The 19,417-nt window shown below is 44.4% G+C and overlaps 1 protein-coding gene across 3 annotated transcripts in view; it reads right to left on the bottom strand.

Annotated features, from left to right (window-relative positions):
• MAGI3 (membrane associated guanylate kinase, WW and PDZ domain containing 3) overlaps nt 1–19,417 on the bottom strand; it is a 68,234-nt gene that overhangs the window by 47,980 nt on the left and 837 nt on the right. The window lies entirely within an intron of this gene.

Genomic DNA, 19,417 nt, shown 5'->3' on the forward strand with positions numbered 1-19,417 from the left:
CCATCGTTTACTTGACACTACATTTGCATGTGAAAGGCACCAAAAAAAGAGCCAGGAGGGTCATCCCAGGGGTCGGGACCAGCAAAGCACATCCAGGGACACGAGGAAACTCCTGCATTGTCCATGTTGACTTGTCACACCCATGAATCTCACTGGTGTCACTGTACAAACTCCAACTCTATCACAACCCAATTCTGCAGAGAAGCTTGAGTTTATGATCTTTACAGCACACTGCTGAAGTAATCAAGTAAGAAGAGACCATTTCCCTATGTCTTAAGTTAATCATCATGTAATATTAAAAATGAAAGGGATTTCTCTTTCCGCTTGCACAGCATATCCTGTTATTTCATCACTATTCATTTAATAAGATTTATTTTCAGTTATGGCACACAGGATTTTCAATTAAGGATGAAACAGTGCTTTCTCCGAGCAGAGCACGTGTGAGGAGCTGGATGCCAGCACAGAGGAACTGCTCAGCCTTTGGGATCCAGCTGCTTTCTAGTGAAGTACGAGCATGAGCTGGACTTGCCCAGGCAGTGCTGGCACATCCCTTCTCAGCTCTTCCCTGCAGGATCCCAGGTCAGAGCAGCCAACCTGGCACGACTGCATCGGAGGTGCCGACTGACGAGCTCCAAACGCGGCCTGGGAGCGGTGCGAGTCATCCCACGGAGCCACAGCTCATCCACAGAGCTGGCAGAGGTGCTCACCTCCACTGTTTGGCACAGTAAACTGAATTTCTAACAAACTCAGAGGCTGACAGACTCCTCCTCGTTACTGACACAGCGTTTCACGCGAAAATCCACACCCCTTCCCATGACCAGGCTGCAGGAAAACATGTTCAAAACCACCCCTGACACCTGAGCAGCTGCTGTGGAACTGAGTGATCTTTAAGGTCCCCCCAGCCCAAACCATTCTGTGAATCTAAATGTTAATTCTGTATTTTGTAAATATACCTTTGAGCTACTAAATGCCCTTACACCCATGTGCTAAACGTCAGTGTTCACAATTTACACAATTTCTCCAAATTTACTCTTCAAACTGTTGTTACCTGTGATGAGTAACAGGTCAGAGAAGCACAGCTGTGCTTTGGGGGACAGCAGGGACACGAAGGGCATTGAAGGGGTACAAAGGGAAGGACAATGGTGTTCACAGCCCAGCACATACTCATTCATTTCTCTAAAGGGAAAATAAAAAAGGCTTTGCAGAAGAGAATCATTCCAGAGGGCAGGCAGGTAACTGCAGCCTCAGCTCTAAATTATATAGCCAGGAGGGCAGAATGATCTTTATCTTCCTCCTTTGTACTCACTCACCCATGGATACAACAATGGCAATGCCACCCTAGGAATGCAGTTAACCTGAAATTTTAAAGGTGAATTTTACATGGCTGCACATCTTATTTTTGTCAGTTCCTACTGGCCCAACACCTCCACGTAACAGCAGGTAAAAACCCCACAGCACTAATGATGATTCACTTTTACTGACAATTTTAGGTTCAGATATTGACAGTGCAGCTTTTCTGTCATTTAAATCACGATGCAGCCCATGCTCAGAAAACAGAAGTGTTACATTTTACAACTAAAGGGTTAAGGACTTCTAAATTCAGCTCAACTGACCTTGGTGTGACTTACCACAACACAGTCAGTTCTTCAGCAGCACAGATGGTTGAACTGATGCTGCCAATGTTTTAAGCTCAGAAAATGCTTCTTTTTCTTCCCCCCCCCCAAATTATCATTATTATTTCCCCATGCTGTGTTTACTGTTTTACATATATACTCTGCCTGCCAAGGAATTGTTAACTAATCACTATGAGATTCATTTTGTTAGTACACAGTTGGGTACTTGGTCATGCAACATCTGTTTCTCTGCATTTCTTCTTATTTCTCAGTAGTTTGTAAGAAAAGTGTCTCAATGGAGCATGTCAGTCAGTAGGTGGAAAAAGAAGCTGGTAACTAACAGCTATTAAAACATAAACCTTCAGATTAGCAACGAGCTCAAAGAACCATCCAATACCCTGAGCTGGAAAGGACCCACAAGGATCATGAAGTTCAAGTCATGGCCCTGCAAAGGACAACTCCAAAATTCCATCATGTCCTTGAGAGCATGACTCTTACAGGATGGAAAAGCCACCTCCAGCAGACATGAGACAGGTAAGAGACCTTCCCATTTCCTCATCACAAGCTTTTATTAAAGATTGCTGCAACTTAGAAGGAGAATACAACCAGAATAAGGAATACAATGATCTTCTTCAAAGAAATGCTTCTGCAATAAAGTGTTCAGAACATCAGCATTCGAGAGACTGGTAGATTAAAAAAGGGCAAATAACCTATTCATTAAAAGGATAAATCTGGTTTTCATAACCAGAAGTTACTGAACATTAAAGAAAACTTGCTCTTGTTGCCACTTAACGTGAACTTCTAAGCACAGACCACAGGTCAATTCTGCAGCAGACTCAGTTGTAGCTCAGCTATGGAGAGGTCGTTCCATGTGGGGAACACCATAGCTGCATTTCCAGTTATTTCTGACTTCAGAACAAACTTCTTCCACTACTCTATACTATAAACTAGAACTAGTTGAAGCTGAGACAAAAAGCACTGAGAGCAACCTCATTTTTACTCCATGATTTCCAGCATAAAAATAAAAATAAGTCTCTGTAAGGCACATACAACCCCATTTAAAAAAAACTAAACCATCTGATTTTAGGAAGTCCTGAAGGGCCGTGGCTGCAGTCAGGCACAAATGGCACAATCACTCATGGCCAGCTTCCAAGCCACCCACTCTCCCTTCTCTGAGTACAAGAAATAACCACAAAATAAACATATCAGCAGTGATCAAGAATCAAAGCATAGAGGACGGGGCAGCAAACAACTGCTCCCCAGCTGGTGTCTGCGACAACTGTCTGGCTGATAAGCTATTAAATTCAGTGAGGAACTTGCACCAGTTGTTTTCAGTTTCAGTTAAGACTGTCCAGGGAAGTGTTGGACTCACCATTCCTGGAAGTGTCCAAAAAATATGCAGATGTGGCACTTGAGGACACCGTTTAATGGTGAACACAGTTGGTGGGTTGATGGTTTGACTTGATCTTACAGTTCTTTTCCAACCTTAACAATTCCATGATTCTATAACTTAATGTTTGCCCCCATAATTTCAGCACGAGGTGGATGCTGTAAGCAAAATAATAATAATTTTGTGGAGGCTCTGAGACAGAAAGGGTCCTCAGTTACAAAAATAGATGTTTCTCTGCACTTGGAGCTCTCAGATTCCGCTCGAGAAGCTGCCAGTCAGCGTCTTCATCCAGCTGTCTCCAAAGGCTGGAGTCATTTATATCTACTTAAAGAGCTCACTAAATTCAAGACTGACACAGAAATGGAATTCTCTTAAGAAAGCACTTCAAATAAAGAGACAGCTTTGAAGGCAAAGCCAAATCTAATTTCTGTTCTTGATTCACAATCAACCAGAAGGCGGCTATGGATGTACACCCCAGCAGGAAAACCCAAACTGACAGCAAGGAGTTTGTTCCTGCATTTATTGCATCATTCCTTTTCTGTCATCTCCGTCTGACAGCAGAGGTTCTGCAGTAATCTCTCTGAAATGCTTTACTATCACCAGAGCACAGAGCAGATACTTGTTACCCACAGCAGAGGGTTCTTATTAAAACGCTCCCTTTTCTCCTCATGTCCAGGATACACGTGAAGAGTTTTAAAAGGTTTGTTTGAATAGAAGTATATGACATATATCCATTTATCAAGATCATAAAACATACAGCCAGGTGATGAAAAATCACCCTGCACCCACAAGCATAAGAATTACATGGAGCAAATCTGACAGCAGGTACCTGTCCTAACCATGTTCATCAGCTCACAATACTGTGATGGCAATGTAGTCAAGATCCTTCCCAATTTACTCGTCACACCGAGTCACAATCAGGCAGCAATTACATAGAGAGCACTTGATTGTTACTAAACAAATGCATTTAAATTCCCAAATTCACTGTTCAGTCCCCACTGGCAGCTCTACAGCAGCAGCAAAGAAAAGCAACCAGACATCTTGCTGTTCAAATAAATCACGGGATGGAACAGAGATTAGCTTGTCTTTACCTGCCAGTTTAAATTCTTATTAAGAGACTAAAGGGGCTTTCCTGAAGGCACTGTCAGAGCAGTGAGGTGAAGCCAAGGCTGGGCTGTGTGTGCAGCACATCCCCACCTGCCCAGCACTGTGCACACCTGGAGGGTCCAGAGTGCCCGGAGAGGGGCAACTGCAGCGTTTGTTACTCTAAAAAAACACCAGGGCAAGCCCAGCATGTAGGTTAGGAACAGTCTTTGCCCAGCAAAATTCCAAATATCCTCTGCTTCTCAGCTCATTCTGCAGCAGCTCCGAGGTCCAGCCAAGCCTGCAGGCACCGCTCGAATTTCCTGTGTTTGAATCGGATGCGTGTTGTTACTTCAAAAAGCAGATTTTATTTTTATCTCCACTTATTTGTTAAATATAGGAAAAGTCTCGCATTTTGCATTTGAAACTTCCACTGCCAGGTGACAATGAATGCTAAATCTTTCCAGACCACTGCAGTCTGAAGAGAGCACCCAGTTCTCCCGTCCCAGTTTCAAATTCTTCAGCTAACACGGAAAGTTCTGTCAAAGAACTGGGGTTTTGTTTGAAAACATTGTTTTTCTTTGCCATCTCCTTAATACCCAACATCTCTGCAGCCACACATAAAGGAAGAGGAGCAGATCTCTTAAGAATATAGTTCAATAGAAAAAAGAAAATCCGATGTATTTGCCAAGGGGCAATAAATCAGGATTTCAGAACAACAAATTTTATGCCGCCCGAAGGTGATTCAACAAAGCAGAAAGTGATTTAAATCCTTTTTCTCTTTGCTCCATCTCACCCACCATAAGAAAAAACAGCTCACAGAAAGAATTTCCTCATGTAAAAGCCCTTTTACTATTCCTACAGCATGACACTTCACATTACCGATCGGAGTTTGATGCCTGAATGGAAAAATATCCTATTTTTAGCAGACTTTTCACTGAGAGAACAGTTGGTAGGACTGAATACTTTGGAATTTCCCTGTGAATATACTACCCACACTTGTGTACAAGTACAGACTGATAAGAAGGTTCATGAAGACCCCAAAGATCCCATCCCTTGGGGTCACCACTGCCCCCAAAGGGTCACTGATGTCTGGGGAAAATAATTCCATTTTAAACAGTGTCCACAGTTTAAACAGTGGCCCATCCACGCAGCAGTTTTCATGCTCATTCCAGGTCCCCTCCCTGTGCAAAGGCCAGAGGAAGCTGATAACCTCCTGCTTCCTACCAGACACACCTGTTCCACCTCTTCTGTTATGCAATTTGTGCTAAAATCAGACATGGCCAAAGTTTATTAAATCCGTGTAAATCACAGCACTGTAACAGTGTTCTCCAGCCTCCAGAGAGTTCCAACTCTCAGTATTTGGGATAAAGAACCACTGGAGTAACACAAATGCTTCCAATGCTTCTTTAAGAGGCAACTGCCAGCTCTGATGTCAAACAGGTTATTACGGGAAAACACCCTGAAATGAGGAGCCGTGCAAATCACCTATGCTCACGTTTAAAAAATGTGCTAAGAACATTGTTTCAACAACAAAACCACCCCTGATTTACAAATATTTGTGATTCTGTGTTAAAACCACAACTGGAGTTCAAGTAAAACAAGGGCACCCACCAGGACTCACTGATGGGGAGGTGCCAAAGGCCACCTGAGCTGTGGCCTCAGGGCATCCCACCTGCTCTCAGACACTTTAGAGCGGTTACCTCAGCACTGGTGAGGCCACCCCTGGAGTGCTGTGTCCAGTTCTGGGCCCCTCAGCTCAGGAAGGACATTGAGGGGCTGGAGCAGGTCCAGAGGAGAACAACAAGGCTGGGGAAGGGACTGGAGCACAAGTGCTGTGAGGAGAGGCTGAGGGAGCTGGGGCTGTTCAGCCTGGAGAAGAGGAGGCTCAGGGGAGACCTCCTCACTCTCTGCAACTCCCTGACAGGAGGGGGGAGCCAGGGGAGGGTTGGTCTCTTTTCCAGGCAACCATCAGCAAGACAAGAGGGCTCGGTCTTCAGTTGTGCCAGGGGAGGTTTAGGTTGGATATTGGGAAGAATTTCTTTCCAGAGAGGGTGCTCAGCCATTGGAATGGGCTGCCCAGGGAAGTGGTGGATTCTCCATCCCTGGAGGTTTTTAAGCTGAGACTGGACGTGGCATCAGTGCCATGGGCTGGGAACCACAGCGGGGTTGGATCAAGGGTTGGACTGGATGATCTCGGAGGTCCCTTCCAACCCAGCTGATTCTATGATTCTGTGATTCTAAGAGACACATCTGGTTAGGGAGGACCCACACACCCTGAAATACTTCGCAGAACAGAAAGACATAACACACAGCACAGCATAAACAACACTCACTCCACCGCATTTATTTGCTGTTCTGACGAACATTAAGCACCCTGTCCTAATGAATGCCTTTAAGTATTAGCAGCATCTCCTAATGAGCATTAATTAAACTTTTCCAGCATCTCTACCTTCACCAGAGAAAAGTAATTACTCACTGCTGTCCTACAGAGAGGGAAATAAAATCCACAGGATTAGGTTTTTTTAGACTGAGTAAGTAGGGCAGAGAGGAAAGCCTGCAATTTAGAGGCAAGTTGTGTAGCCTGTAATTCCACACGAGCACTACTTCAGGCCTTGGATTGAGTAAAACAGTTTTCCTGCTGCCTGTAAATAAACCACAAAATGGGGTTTAATAATAGCACCAGGTCTGCCAAGGACGTAACTATTTGTCTTTTTCAAAATTCATAAAGAGGACACAAGCACAAGCTGTTACCTCAGCTGTTCTGCATGGTTTAACCCCCAGCTGCACACACCCCTCGACAAAAATATTTTATTTATATATATGGCATGTTAACGTTTCTGTAATAGAATCATCACAGAATGGTTTGGGTTAGAATAACGGATAACAACTTCAATGTATTAATACAAAATTGGTTTATACAGCAGTGACCAACTCTCAACATGAAATAAAACCACAGCAATGTCGTCAAACTTAGGTCATGAGCATTTTTTGCAGATGTCAAAAACAATTCATTGAAGTTCACATTCCAAACATCATCTTCCAGGGAAGTACTGTCAACTCAAAGGAAAAGCCAAGCCAATACATATCTCAAAATACCACTGGAACATCACATTTGATGACTTACTGGTCCTTCCCCTCAATGGCAACCCACAGTTTACACAAACAAGTCCTCCCTGCACCAAAGCATTTCCAAATTAATCTCACTGCAAAGAAGATTAGTGAAATTACTGAGAGATAATAGTTGCAGCAACAGAAGTAAAAATACTTCACTGGCACTTTTGGTCAGCTGATTTCTGAGGAATTCTTTAGACCAATAAAGGACGAAACAAGCCATTAAACATAATTCCCTGGGATTAATATAGGACTCTGCCTCTCTTTTACATAACAGGATTCTGAAATTCCCCCCCCCCCCCAAGTACATGCATTAGGAGGAAATCATTTCTACAAACCTAAAACTTTAGGGCTTAGTTATTTCCTGATAGTTCTGTGGTTTTAGAGGAAATAAACTGGATGTTAATCCTCTTGCATTTAATGGGTAGTACCAGCACACTCTGCTGCTGTTTGTTGCAACAAGGTCATGGCAAACCTGGCGTATAACCAAGGAAAAGTCGTATATACTGGCAATGAAACCTCAGAGTGGGGGAATGGCTTAAGTGGTTTGGATGTTACTGTTGTCTATTTGTGAAAAAAACTGCGTCAAAATAATTTTAAAATCCACAGAATTAAAATCACAGGAAAATTTCACAGATTTCTCATAAAAGTCACAGCGCAGGAGGGAAACACTTAATCAGCACGTTGGCTTACACCGAGCTCAAATTATTTGTCAATGGGTTTATGCTTTGGTTTTTAATAATGTCAGGAAAAGAAGAAATAACTTACTTACATGCAGCTCTGTCCTCAGCTGCAGGACAGAGCTGGTGGGCAAAACCAGCTGTGCAAACATGAGAAACAGGCCAGACAGAGCACACAGCCCTTGCTTCTGCTTCAGCTGTGCTTTTGCTGTGATCTTCCAAAAAGTCTTGCAGGGAAAAGGAAAACTTACATGAAGACAGGCACTTCTGCTTTCTGCTTTGATTGTTTTTTGCCCAGACTCACTAAGTTTTATGCTGGACACCCCTACCCTGCTATGTGCTGTTGTGTTCAGAACCCAAAATGCACACCCAAAACACTGTGCATGCTTTCCCCTAAAGTTTGGCTAAATTACAGCAACTACTGAAGAGATATAATAGTTTAAAAGATGCTTTCTTTACTAAACTAGACAGCAAACCAGCCAGCCATCTGAAGATTATATCACAGAATCCCAGAATGGTTTGGGTTGGAAGGAACCTCAAAGCTCATCTTGTTCCAGCCCCTGCCACGGGCAGGGACACCTTCTACCAAACCAGGTTGCCCAAATATATATTCATTTTGTTATATCTAAGTTCAATTTGTTAAAGCCATAACCACTACAGGAATTTCATTTTTGGAACAGGTCTCAAAACAGGCTTTTGCCACATAAGACTTGGTGACACCGAAAAATTGAGACCAACAGGTTGAAAGCAACTGCTCTAGAGGAAAAACCACTTTCTACCCTAACAGTATTTGCACTAACAACTTAATTTGATAACCTACATCACTATATCAAACAGTAATTAAGCAGCCACTTCAGATGGAATTTTTTCTCTCATCTGTTCTTTCATCAACATGAAAGTAGATTTGATTTGATTTTATTTCTTCCAGCTGAACACAACGCTGGTGTTTATGCCACTGTGCCCTGCTCCCACCTTGGCTGGGGGACCCACTGAGAGGACTGCCTGCCAGCATTCCAGGTCCATCAGCATTCCATGGTGGCACTGAGCAGGATTGGGGTGACACCAACAGCTGATTCTTACCCCACCATGAAACAGAATTCCCACATGGCAGCTCAGCACTCACTGCCCTGCCCACCCAGCCACAAGCTGCAGAAACACATTGAGAGACCTTTGCTGAGCCAAGGGGGGAGATCCAAAAAGACATCCTGGAGAGGATTCCAGCCGGGCACTGCAGAAGAATCCATCCACCAGGGATTCCCAGAGGCAAAGCCTGAGGCTGGCCATGGCCAGTCCCCACACCAGCACATCCCACTGTGCCCACAAGAGCCACGGACCCTTCCAAAGGGCAAACAGATGGGGTCTGGCAAAACAGTTCCCAAACTGCATGCTGGGCCCTCTCGTGCATGCTAAACCAGTCCCTAGTACAAGGGACACAATTTGAATCCCAAAACACAATAGCCAACACTGAATTGCTCTCAAAATACAACTGCTAAGCGATCCGAGTCCAAGGGAAATTAATTTCTCCCTAAACCCTTTATCAAAAAAAATCCCTCTGGCAAAGGCAGCAGGGGCACTTGGGCAGGAACTCGGCACTAAATACATTCCTTTATGTTCTCTACGTTCAAAGCCTGATATACAGCCCAAACCACCAAATGTCCATGGTTGTTTTCCAGAGCAGTTTCTGGCAGACGACTGCACAGATCTCCCAACTTGTATTTTCAAAATTCAAAATGGCCTTTGGTGTTCTTCCCTAGCTCAGAGAAACTGGCTGACACTTCGTACCTCCAACTGCATTTGATTACCAGGAGGTAAAAAGCACTGGGACATACAAACCACTCATTTTTATTCCTAGGACATGAGATCTTTATTAGTATTTGCACTACAAAGAAGTGAAATGCCTTATGATCAGGCCTAAAAACGTGTGTGGGTTTTTAGTGTGATGGGTGAGGAAGGAGTTGCTTCTTTCTTTCAAATGACTACAATGTTTAGTCTGTGATGCACCTCAAGGTGAAAGCTTCTGAACAGTGTTTTTATGTAAACCTGTAATGGTCTGTATTCAGCTACTGAGTGTTGTAAATTGGCAAGCCAAGAATCCAAGATGGAGTAAACATTACCCTGATTCACAGGACAAGCTTGTCCTCACACCCTGTCTCAGAGTGCCACATTCCTCAGCCCCAAACAGAAATACAAGTCTATATTTATAGTCTGACAAAGCATGGGAAGACTGGAAGTGTTCAAGGACACATTGGACAGGGCTCGGAGCAACCTGGTCTAGTGGAAGGTGTCCCTGCCCATGGCAGGGGGTGGAATGAGATGAGCTGTAAGGTCCCTTCCAATCCAAATCATTCTGTGATTCCACAATTGCCATTTTCCAACTTCACCAAACAGCCAGGACACATTCCCACCTCAGCTGGGCACACCTGGAGGGGAGGAATTTCACTCTGGCAGAGGTGTCTGTACATGCAGGGCCACCACCAGCTCCTACTCGACCGACAAAAAGATAAAGTTGTAAATAACATCCAGCACATGAGGGAAGAATTCCCATGTCTCCAGTTCCAAGGTATACTGGGACCAAACTGGGAAAGCCCTGAACATCTGTGCCTTCCCACACAGGGTTATTAATTAGCAGGTACAAGGCACTAGACCAGCCAGTGCTACAAGGCAAAGTTCAAACGATGACTGAACCTCCTGAACCCGACTCCAGGGACGGCCTTGGCACGTCACATGCCTGAAGACATTTCCTGCTATCAGGAATTGCCTGCTGTGGGTTATGGGCTGGTATTTGTGCTGTGAGAGAAGAGCAACAAACTCCTAATCCTGCTCTTTTGTGCTGTTACTGCGTATCCCCCACTAATTTCCTTTGTGTCGTAATTCCACCTTTTTCTGTCCCACCACACAAGAGTTTTTCCGGGCCGGTGATACCTTTCTTTGTATCTCCTCTACTTCTGTCTCTTTGACATAAGGGGAACAGGCATCCTCAAAGTACTCCGTAGTACTCTCCCACATTCCCACTGGATCCAACCATCCCCACATGTTGGCTCAGACACCTGTGATGGACCAGCTTCTTCCCACCTGTGCCAGAGACAGTCCTGGATAGTCCCAGCCTCACCAAACCAACCCAGTTTTGTACAACTACAACTGTGGCTGTAGTCAGATTTTGGGTTAGAATCTCATGTCAAGGCAAACCAGTCTGGATTTCATGTTCACTAGTTCCAAATGCAGCGGATGTAAGAAGTGAAAATTTCAGTAGCAGATAATTCACACAGTCACGTTGACCCTGTTGATTGCCTTTACCACCTTTTTGAAAGAATACTTCATTACTATGCAGATGGAAAACACATTTCCAGGCTCCAAACCCCAGAATACTTCTGATGTTTATAGAGCACCCCCAATCCATATTCATCAGACACCAGCTGCCAGGCTGATTGTATTTATTACCAAAGTCAGTAATGAAACAGCACTGAAGTAGAACACAAGAAGAACCACTATTCAAGTGTACCATGATCTGATAGGGCTACAATTCAAGCTTTATTTTTTTTGTACAGGTAACTGAAGAGACATGGCAATTCAGAGCTTAAGTGATGTAACTTTTTAGCTGTGTCTCAGGAAAATAATTTTACAATGGATCGAGCTTTACAAACTGAACTGCTATTCAGCGAGCGAAGAGTGATGCAGGATGGATAGTAAACACACTAGTGATTTTCAATTTGAAAAGTTACATTCAACTGAGAGCAATCACCAATTCATAAAAAAATTACAGGCTTGAGAATCATACATATTGAATAGTAGCTTTAAGCAAGCTTTTTTAAACGTAGCTCTGAGAACACGCTGTAAAAGCTCGCTGTCAGAGAAAGCCCAGAGTTATAACTAACAACCCGGGCGTGCTTTGAAAATGAAATCACACTTCCACAGAAAGCCACTACTTCAACATGTTGCACTTGCATATGACAATAAAAGCACGGTGACAGAAGCCTGAACAGAAGATTGCTGTGACTGTGTTTCATATTGAAAGCTGCACCTGAACTACCCACAGGACGTGGCTGCGTGAAACCACCTGTGCCTGCAGCTCCAACAGCAGCACTGGGGACAACTTTACACAAGTTTTACACCCCTAGTTGCTATTCCCTTTACTCCATTAGTGCCTTTGCAGTCTCCTTGACAAACACCCTTTCTAGGATGCTCCCCTTTTCACCTTAAGAATATGCTCTTGCTCTTAAAACCAACCAGCTTGGGATCCAGCCCATCACATCCAACTGCTGCTGGAATGCCACCTGGGGGCTGCTCCCATTCCCACTGTGACCCGCTGAGGGCCCAAAAAAGATTAATTTAACACAAATTCAAACATCAATTAACAGTAGAGATGATGAATTTCTTAGAATTCTGATTTTGGTGATGATGTAGCAGATCAATCCAACTCTGCAATCTTCCTACTGCATTTTCCCCTCACCTTCTGTTCAGCAGAATCAAATAAGGAATTTACTTGCAAATACGAAGAGCTCATATTTTTCTTGATCCAAATCTAGTACTCTCAGGAATACTATGCTTTGAAGAAGAAAATTGTTCCTGTTCAGGGAACAAGAAGTGATTTAACTAACGGCCCATGAACGCGACAAGATAGCTCTTAAAAGGAAGCATCATGAATTACAAACAAGAACCAGAAGAATGAATTCAAAGACCATAAAAGAGAGCAACAATGAAAACTACAGTAATTTTTTCAGCTGTCTGTTTGAGTGCACAATTCTTGTCATATTTTAAGATTTTTTTTTTTAAATTAGCTTGAAGCAGATGCTTCAATAATAAAGGAGCACAGTGCATAGCAAGTCTGCGAGCACAGCTTGTTTACTTCAGAAGTTTCCAAAAATGCAGTTTAGTTTTGAAGTGTCTTTCTTTTATTAAAAGTAAAATGAAACTTCTTTAAAAAAATTAAGGGCGCTGTATCTTTTCAGAGTGATAAAACCCAGCCATTTTCTACAGCCAACTGACATTTCATTAAAGCCAGCCAAGAACTGAAGAGCCATATCTAGACAAAAATTATGGAGATGAAATCTGCTGTTGAAATCATGACTTCTAATAAAGGTTCATCTTTATTTCATTCTTGGCTTCATTCACAGAGAAGAGAAAACCTTCTGCCACTGTAGACTAGCAGTAAAATTACATTTTCAAGGATTTTAAGTAAGTTCTCCGCTGACATGGAATCCTGAGGTTGGGGCTTAATAAAAAACCAGCATATAGGGAAGAATTTAAATCAAAACTGTCTACCCGAACAAAAAAAATGTCCTTCCAGGAACAGCTGGAATAAAAGTGGTTTTTCAGTCCTAGTGAAAACCTGATTCCCCTAAAGGAGGGGACACGGAGGAGGTGGATTTGGAGAAGAACACCAACAGCACCACCTGCTCTGCCACCAGCTCCAGGTAAATGCCTCACTCTGCACTATCCTACAGAGTCTCTCCTGGGAGACATCAAGGAACGGAACAGGGAAGAGAATGGCTCTCCTGAAGGGAACAAGAAAGTACAAATTAGTCACAAAAGCCACATGAGGCCTCGTTATCATCTGAAACGAACACGCCAAGAAAGAACAGAATCATTAGAGGGCATTTATGGTGTGATCATTAACACAGAACTCATCACAGTAAAATTCAAACAAAGGAGTGCGTGAGAGGGAAAGGCAGTAAGGTCTATGCCACGAGCAATATGCTTTATATGAAGAGTAATATGAATAGCAGGAATATAAATTACATGCACACCCTGATACCCAGTGCTATTAGTGCTTGATAGTCCTCTGCATCCACACAGCTGAGATGCAACTCCCAGCTTTTTGTGCAAGGCAGCAGGACAGCTTTAGAGAGACAACAGAAAGCATTTCCCCTTCAGTTTTCTTTTTCAAGACAGCATATTTATCTTCTGCCCCACCTCATGGAACTGGGATACCCTGCACAGTCATTCCAGCAGCCTTGTGTGCTCTCAGCTTTTCCTAGTGTGGTAAAACGACTCCAACTTTCCTTTTTGGTACAGAATGGGTCGGTTCCCCACGAACCCTCAAGCAGGGAGGGCAGTTTTCCACGGCAGCCCCCAGCAGCCCCCACCCAACACCCACCAAGGGCTGCGCAGCTCCTCAGATTTCCCGAGTAACACGTTCCTCTGTTCCATCATCCCGAGCTGGAGCGCTGCCAGCCTCCGCAGAAAAGCAGAATTAGGGTAATGCCTTTCCTCCGAGAGGCAAAATTATCCTTGTGTGTGTACTCTGATCTCTGTTTTAACACGGCACATTTAGAATTCATCTGATTTTGTGAAAACAGCCCGGGAGTGCAGCGCTGCCTTAATTGCCAAACATGCAAATGTTTACCCCCACATGGAGGCTTTTGTACCCACCTCAAGCACAAGAGGAAATGTAAATGAATCTCAGATACTCGGCTTCGAGTATTGTGTCTCAAGTGCTGAATCCTGATCTGAGTCACTGGATTCGTCAGCCCCGTTTTCATTCATTCTGCTCCAGAAAAGGGACCCCCAAGCAGGGGTGGTAACATTCCCATTAACTCCTGTCAGCAATGGAGGCATTAGGGATCGATCACAGTCACGTGAGAAAATGCATCCAGCAATAAGTTGTCCTGTAAGCTTGTATTAGATTTTGATCAGGAAGATAAGGCCTTGCTGGCTTCCTGCTCCTCGAAGTCCCAGGAGCATCACACGATGTAGGGAAAGTCAGACTCACAAAAAATTGGTTTTATACCGAGTCCATCCACCTGTCAATCTCCTCACCCTCTGCACTAATGCACCGTAATTCAAATAAAGCAATGGATCTGAGGCAGTCAGAGATGTCACGTCAGGAAGCTGCAGACAATGGCTGAGTGCACACAGAGCACAAACACACTTTGGGCTGGGGTGTATTGGATCCACCGTAAAACACGTGAAGGGCTGGAAAAAGATCCCATCAATGCTTTGATATGAGTTGGGATGTCCTCCACGTGTCCCACTGGGAAAAAACCATCACAGCACAAACTGGCACTTACCACAGGCCAGGCAATCCCGACTGGAGACAAGGAATAAATGCCCCAGCTGGAGGAAGAGCTCCAGCTATGAGTGTGAACATCAACTGTGAAACAAATCTACAGGAAATCAAGATTTAATAGCTTCAGGAGCACCGAAAAAAAGTTAGTTTGAAGACGACTTTCCATCATTTTAAATCTTGTTGCATTTTCTGACTAAAGATCACTTTTGACACAATGGAGCCAACGTACATTCCCTCCGTAACCAAGGGACCAAACTATGTGCTCTGGAAACATTTCTCAAGTGGAAGAGCTACAAGGCTCTGCCCATTTCTTCCCAGATGCTAGTTAGAGTGGTCATGAAACCATAATAATTGCCACAGAGTAGCTGTATTCATCAAAGCTCCTTAGTTTGGAAGGAAAACACATTCCTTCCTACGTAGTATCTGGCAAGGCAGGCTGCAGAAAGAGGAACTTGCAGATATCAGTGATTTTTCTTACTTTAAGCCTGCAGTCTAGTTTTGATGTATTTTGGCTACCATGCTGCTGTGAAGAAAGAACACACTCCCAAGTTGTATTGATGAGTATTTTAGTAAACAGGTTTGCCTGCACATACAAACATCTTTCTGCCTAATTCTGAATCATCACAGAATCATCATCATCGTAGAATGGTTGGGTTGAAAGGGACCTTAAATACCATCCACCTCCAACACCCCACCAAAGGCAGGGATGTCACCCCCAAGATCAGGTTGCTCAGAGCCCCTGAATGCCACATGCAATCACAGATTCTATGCAATCACAGAATCACAGCATGATTTGGGTTGGAAAGAACCTTAAAGATCATCTCGTTCCACCTCATGCCACAGGCAGGAACACCTTCCAGTATCCCAGGTTGCTCCAAGCCCCATCCAGCCTGGCCTTGGGCACTTCCAGGGATGGGGTAGCCACAGCTTCCCCAGGCAACTTGTTCCAGTGCCTCACAGTAAAGAATTTATTCCTAATTTCTAATCTAAACCTACTCTCTTCCAGTTTGAACCCATTCCCCCTCATCCTATCACTACCCATGCTCGTAAAAAGTCCCTCTTCATCCTTCTTGTAGTACCTTCATCTTTCCAGTACCTTAAGGTACAGGAAGGAAAGTGTGTACTTTTAGAAGATGAACTTAGCACTCTGATACAACAGATGTGAGTAGAGCAAAATGTTTCCCTTTTTCCTTTATGGAAACAGAAGAACCTGCAGCAGCACCAGCCAGTTACAAGGATAACGCCCTAATCCAAGTAACACCAGACAGGGAAGGTCCTGGAGCACACAGCAGCCATCGTTTGGATGCATGTAAGCAGGTGATTAGCTGGGAACCAGCACTTCCCAAGCGCGGCTAAAATACAAATGGACTCATTACACCGCGCCGGCCCCCGGCAGCTTCCGTGCACATCCATACTGATATCCCACTGCTCAGGCAGCTCCGGCCCTCTGTGGGGCTCCTTTTCTCATCTGATCAAGATGATGATGAATTATATATAAATAGAGGTATGGTTATCATCTCAATGATCACCTAGAATTTAAGTTTTATTCAGACAACTCGGATCTCAGCATCAGTCCAGATGTGCTGGCAGAGCTCGAGACTGGCCTCCCACAGACTTTGCTGTGTAAATCCCTGTTGACACCATATCCATGGATTTTCCAGTTATCCCACACACCTGAGGCTGTCCTCACCTGGGACACAACACCTACCCCCAGCACACAGGTCTTGTTCTCCCTCCTCAGCTATTAAAGAGAGGGCAAGAACGGGAAGGACAAATTTCTTCATCAACAAAATGGTCCATCATTTGTGATGTGCAGTTAACAGATGGCGTTCAAATTAACATTCCTATCCTTCAAGTGTCTTATCAAACAAGCCTAAACAGCATCTTGAAATTTCCATTTTAAATTTTCTATGAGCTTGCGAGAAGTATCACAGACAGATTTTACTGCTGTCAACTAAAGCTGTTGCTGCCTTTAGTGAAGGACTATAACTGTGACTTGAACTAAAGCAGTCCAGCTCCCCGATGTGCTGCTCAAGGCCACCGGGTCACCTGCACAGACCTCACCTGGAAGATGCAACCAGCTCTTAATCACCAAACTTGCCCTTGTAAAATGTTGAGGCAAGACTGTGAGCACCCCTAAAATTCAGAGGCAAAGACACAAATTCCTCACTGTCGACCCCCGACACTGGATGCCCTCAGACTTCTGTCCCAACAGCACCCAAAGCTGAGGAGCAGTGGGGCTGAGCTCTCCATGCCTTTCAACATGATGAGGAAGAGCAGTTTTTGACTGGGGAAAAAGCATGAGGCACAGGACCCTGAAGACCAGCAATGCAGTTATGGGTCTTTGAGGATTCTGACATATTACAAGCACACCAGGGAGCACCAGCTCCCAAAGCCCTTGCTCTCTTCCACCTCCACCATGCACATGACCCCACATGTCTTCCCAGATGGCTCCCAAAGTCTGGAAGGTCTGGATGGCTCTGGATCACAAGGGAACACAAATTCAAAGTCACAGGTCTTTACAGAAAATGCCTTGTCAACATCTTTCCTAATTACATACACCCTGACTGGAAAACTGCCACTGAGCAGCTGTGGCAGCCTTGGAAAAAAACCGAACAAAACCCAGTATGCTTTAAAATACTGTATTTAAGGACACTAAGTCCAACACAGAGAATGACTACAAAAGTCATCTGATGTGGTAAATAAGCTTGCAATATGTTCCAGTAGAGGAAAAATCGCCGGATCTGAAGATTCAGATTGATGTGTCCCAAAAGTTGTATAAAATCAGCACAAAAAATGCAACTTCTCTTCTACCAACTCACCTAGCGTTGGGTTTACAAGCTCGGGATGACTATGCTAAACAGCACAGGTCCTTACAAGACTCCAGCTGCAGTTTCCTTCTGTTGAGAAAACCATTCCTCTATTTGAACTAGTTACTAACCCACAGGAGAATTCGGCTCTTATCTTTTGGCAGCTACACTGCCACACCACGCTCACTCAGCAAGAGCCTCATCCAAGTCTGCGATACTGAAAGTCTGCTGGAAAATCCTCCACACCAAAATGCTTGCTTTTGATTAAACCATCCAGTGACCCTGCAGAAATTAAGAGACTTTCTTCTGAACAGCAGCCCTCTCTCCTCATTAAGTGGTATTGATTCACATGCCCAAATATTCGCCTTTTTAACCCGAGTTTTAACCAACCTGCTGGAATCACCAGCCAGTCCTGTTGATCTTCTGGACCCTTTTCCCCACCAGTACCATATTCCCAACCTCCTACCCCTTCCACACCACCCAGGATTTAAGGAACAGGCAACATGTTGCTGTTACCACAAACTCCTCATGCACATCATCTGGCTCTCGCCATTTTCTACTATTAATTGCACCAATTTCTTCTAAATCTTTTCTGCCAGTTTGTACAGTTTGACATCTCTGTTGTGGAAATTCCCAGCACAGGAATACCCCTATTTCCCTCCATAGTAAACAGAAAAATCCCTTTGAACGATGGTTTCATCTTCCACAAGCTTTCTCTTTTTAAAAGAGATTAATATTTTCTATCTTAAACAATTTGTCCCTCCTTTTTTTTTTTTTTTTAAATCCTCTTATTTCACATCTAACTTGCAGCTGTTCTTTTCTATTTTCTCCATTTGGAGATCTCCACTTCTCCGATTTTGGAAAGCAAAACATCTTTCAAAACCTACCAGGTTTCTGTAGGTGCTTTTAAGGTGTGTGTCTGTTTTTTTAATTTAGCAATGACATGCATCAGGACCAACAGCACGGTCTCTGTATGGGAGATGACTTTTCATTAGTGGTCAAACGAGGAAAATCCGATTTAAAATACGTATTACCTGAAGTCAAACAGCACCCAGCAGTCATGAAGAAAGGACAAGACAGGTGTTCAGCAAAGCAGCTCTATGAGAAATACTCCTGACTCCAGTCATGGAAATACTGAAATCCGCTGGGATTCAGGGGAAAACAGTTTTTTCCCAAGACATCAGGCTCACACCTGGAAGATCTGACCGGGAAAGCAGCAGGTACCTCTGGAGCTCGTGAATCATTAGCTCGTGTGGCTGCAGGTGCCACTATTCGGCATTAATTTGACATTTGACAGGCACGTTGATAAAGAAGAATTTACCACAACCATCTGATACCACCAGCTAATTAAAGAGTGCTCAAAATTAAGACAAACCCATGGAAAAAGAACAACCCGGGAGTTCGCTCTAGGTGCTCGTCTTTGGCAAAAAACCAGCAGGACGGAGTGATGGCACCAGCCCGGCCATTCCCCACTCACCCCTCCGAGCAGCGGATCGTGCGGACACCACGGAAAACAACTCCGAGAGGACACGGGGACCCTCCGGGAGCGACCCGGGGGGGACAGCGGGGGTCACAGCGCACCAACCCCGCATCCGAGGAGCATCCCGGGCGCGCACCGGCGGAGGCCGCCGGGCCGGGGGGAATCGCGCATCGCCCCGGGGCCACCCCGGCGCTGCCCCGGGACGGCGGGGTCGCCCCCCCCCACCCCGCCCCGCCTTCCC

This window comes from Corapipo altera, unplaced genomic scaffold, assembly GCF_003945725.1.
Source record: "Corapipo altera isolate COAL_440 unplaced genomic scaffold, ASM394572v1 77b, whole genome shotgun sequence".
In the NCBI taxonomy this organism is placed as follows: Eukaryota; Metazoa; Chordata; class Aves; order Passeriformes; family Pipridae; genus Corapipo; species Corapipo altera.